This window comes from Eschscholzia californica, unplaced genomic scaffold (genome assembly GCF_041429995.1).
Source record: "Eschscholzia californica isolate CP2 unplaced genomic scaffold, dmEscCali1.0.p SCAF_6, whole genome shotgun sequence".
Taxonomy (NCBI): domain Eukaryota; kingdom Viridiplantae; phylum Streptophyta; class Magnoliopsida; order Ranunculales; family Papaveraceae; genus Eschscholzia; species Eschscholzia californica.
In genome coordinates, this window is record NW_028238483.1 from 18,320,843 (window position 1) to 18,324,776 (window position 3,934).

Below are 3,934 nucleotides of genomic sequence, written 5' to 3' on the forward strand. Positions count from 1 at the left end.
ACATGCTATTTAATTTTGCAAATCTAGTCATTTTGTCTGGTTATAATTTAGATTTGATGACCTATTTCATATGCATTAACTAGAGTGTCCTTAGAGCCTAAAACGTTTGCAATTGCACATAAAATCTTTATATAATTTTGTCACATGAAAGTACTGCATCCGAAAATAGTTAGTTCCGTTTACAGGCCTACATGAAACGAAAATCTAAATGCAGGAGGTTCAAAGTTTTCTATTCTCTTGAAGAACTTCTTAATAACTTTTATGATGTTCATTAAATTTCCAACATAAATAAACATGCAATTTCGAAGGTTAAAATAGTAAGTTAGGGTTGCTTTCTACTCAAGAAATGAATTCTTATTGGTTGAAAAATCAGGAAAGAGTTTAGGGGTAAAGTGGTAATTTCAGCTTGAAAGTAGAAAAGAGGGACCACATGACTCCTACCCGTTAGTTTGTTAATTCTGGAAGATAGGGTGCAGCAGGTTGTAGTATAATAAGGTGGGTTGGTAACAAGAGCCGACGGATTAAGAAGAAAGGCCTTAGATGGCCAAGATTAAAACATTTGGTGTGGGACTACGAGCTCTATGTTGCAACGGCTACACTAGATCATTTACTTGAGGGCCCATTTAAATGCTTAGCAGGAACACGGAACTTAGATACCAACGCATTCCGGTTGCGCCACGTCATCAAATATTATCCCACTAGCCAGAACCGTGCCCGATAGCGTCTCAATAGTCAACTTTGTTTGACTTAACTTTTGATTTTGCATAATTCTTTCTTCCAGACTCCGAATTGACTTCCGTTTTCTCCTACGGGATCGTCTTGGACTCTAATTTTAACCCATGCACTGATCTTGGTTCAATTTCTCATAATACTCTTGACTCCAAATGACCAAAATACCCTCCATATATTTTTTTTCTCGTTTTTTAACCATTTTTACACCCAACTCTACAAAACACACCTAATCAAGAAAATCAACCATTTTATTATAATAAAGACTCGAAACAAACTAACTCGACTAAATTAAACGACTCAGATGGAACATTTTCATGACCCATCAGGCACCGTTGAAATGAAAATCCATGGTTGGACACCATGCAAAGGAAAAAAATTTATTATTACTTTAGTAAAAAACATTATGTTCCAACTTATTCTCATTATTGTGTCTATGTTATATAACTTTCAGTAATCAATATATGTTTGTTAGATGAATATACTCATTTTGCCGCCAACAAAATTTATATTATTAACCTTTAAGTTTATCGGTTGTTTGACTGAAAATATAACGTAACATTTTTTGTTGTTTAGTGATGATTAACATTTGTATACGAAAAACATACTTAAGTAGATGAAAACACATTTTACTTCAAACAAAATAAATAAATTACAATAACAAATAGTATTTGTCAACAAAATTACATTGTTTCATCAACAAAAAAAAAAAAAAAAACAAACAAAATCACATTGTTTGTTAGTGAAAAAAATATCAAAAGATTTTCCATTTTCGATTTGCAATCTGGTATAAATTGATTTACAATCCGGTATAAATTTAGGTTCTCCAACCACATCGACCGTGCGGCCTCCCATTGACTTTCCTTTATCTTTTGTTCTTAGAACTTGTTCCAACAATCTGTAGAAAAAAAAATTGACTTAGTTTTCTGAAATCAACATTATCCAACAATTAATATTATGAGTTATTTCCTTTTGGCCCTCTACTTTGTGACCAGCTTCCTTTTTGGCCCCCTATTTTCAAGTAAATGTCATAAATACCCTTCCTAATTTCAAAATAAAAATATAAAAAAAATGATATTTCCACCCCACCTATTTTCAAGTAAATGCCATAACTACTCGGAAAATTTTATCTTTTTTTTTTTAATATTTTTAAATAAATTTTTTGATATTTTTATTTTGAAATTAGGAAGGGTAGTTACGTCATTTACTTGAAAATAGGGGGCCAAATTTGAATTTATGAAAAATAGGGGGCCAAGAAGGAAGCTGGTCACAAAGTAGGGGGCCAAAAATGAAATAACTCTAATATTATTTATCTACCTAAATAGGAAATGTCTGATAAATCACACATGTTGCTTCTGTTAATGAACTTTCATTTTCGTTTTTGGTATTTTTATTGGATAATAACACATCATTTTCGTAAAAAATGTATTTTTGTTACATATTTTTGTTACTTATAATAAGACCTCAAATTGCACATTATTATGAATGGATATCTCCTTTTTGTAAATCACAATATGGAAAAATATAAAGAAGGCTTCAAGATGAAACGGTACAAACCTTAATAAAACATTGCCCATCGTTAATGGAACTTGAAGATGAAGAAGAAACTTAAAGATGTAGATGATGAATCATTCATGGTGTTTTGTTTCTGACTTTTAGGATTCCGGTTGTGCTGTACAATGTGTTTGATGAACCTTCAGAAATATATGGTGAGGAAACCAAAAATATTGAGAGATCTAGAAGGAGTTAGATGCTTCATCTTGGTTTAGGTGAAAAAATTATAGGGTTTTAGAGAGGGAGCCGGACTATTTTCTAGAAAGAAAGTGAGAGAAAAAAATTTGGGCGTACCGCTCTCTAAAGTTTGGGCGAGAATTAAGGAGGGACTGGGTCGAAATGGATTCCATGTTTATGAGGGTAATATGGTCCAAAGTGCTAAAGAACTAAAATCTTTTTTTATGGAAAAATAGGATCTTAATCCTTTTTTAGGTTTTATTTTGGGCCTTACCCCTTTTAGTTTGGTAGAAAAGTTTGTGACTCTCCACTATAGGTTTCCCACGTTTTTGGCAAAGGGTTGTGGAATAGTATTTGATGAGACATGAAAATGTCCCCATCTGAATCTCCTAACTCGGGTTAGTTACTCAATTTCGAGCAGTTACTCTGATGATTTGCTTGATTTTCTTCCTCAGGTCTCATTTACGGAGTTCGATGCTGAAACATTGTGATAAAGACATACTTGAGGGGCATTTTGGTCATTCTTATGAAAAGGGTATTCTGGTCAATATTAGTGCTCATGTGAAAAGTATAGTCCAAGACGAGCTCGTGGGTGAAAACAGAGGTCAAATCGGAGTCCGGTTGTGAAAACTAGGACAGGTCAAAGTCAGGTTCAAAATCCGTTGACTTTGTGACACTTGGCGCACATCCAGGATGGGAAGTAAAATATTGGTACACTGTTGGGCAGATCGGGAGTCATCCGGGAATTTTAGACCAATTATAAATATGGTGTTACCTGAAGCAATTTATTAAAATAGCCCTTAAGATCGGACGGTGTTCAAAGACTTAAGGACGAGATCGACCAATCAACGTGAAAACACATGGTACCAAAGTTGCTTCTACTACACAGAATTTCTCCTTCATGCCAGCTAATTAAATCACGGGAGGAATAGTACCATTGATCAATTCAAATTAGCACTAGTGACAGCCATGAATTTGTATAATCCCCACTTTTTGATTGGGTATATTTTCTAACATCCTCTTTATCTCTTTCCCAATTTTTTTAGCTATATTTCCTTAAGAACAGTAGAGAGAAGATATTGGAAATCTTTTTAGCTATATTCTTCTCTCTACAAACTTACAGAACCGTGGGAAAAAGCCGTGATACAGAAACATAAATGGATATTGAGAGATCCACACGGGTGGAGATTAAGGTAAACAAAAAGGAAATGATTCGATTGAGAGTATTGCTACCCATATGGTAGATTCATTGAGGAAGGATTCGGCTGTTTACATAATCTAGAGAGAGAGTATGTGATGGGCAGTCAATCACAGAGAAGATATGGAAAGAATTCGAATTAAAGAGAAAGTTGGAAAACCGAGAGAATGGTAATGAGAAGTTATGGAATCATAGAGAAGCAAGGAAAGTGTGAGCTGTTCTTTGATTTTACTAGGATAGAAACAGAGGAGATATTTTGAGGATTGAAATTAATGG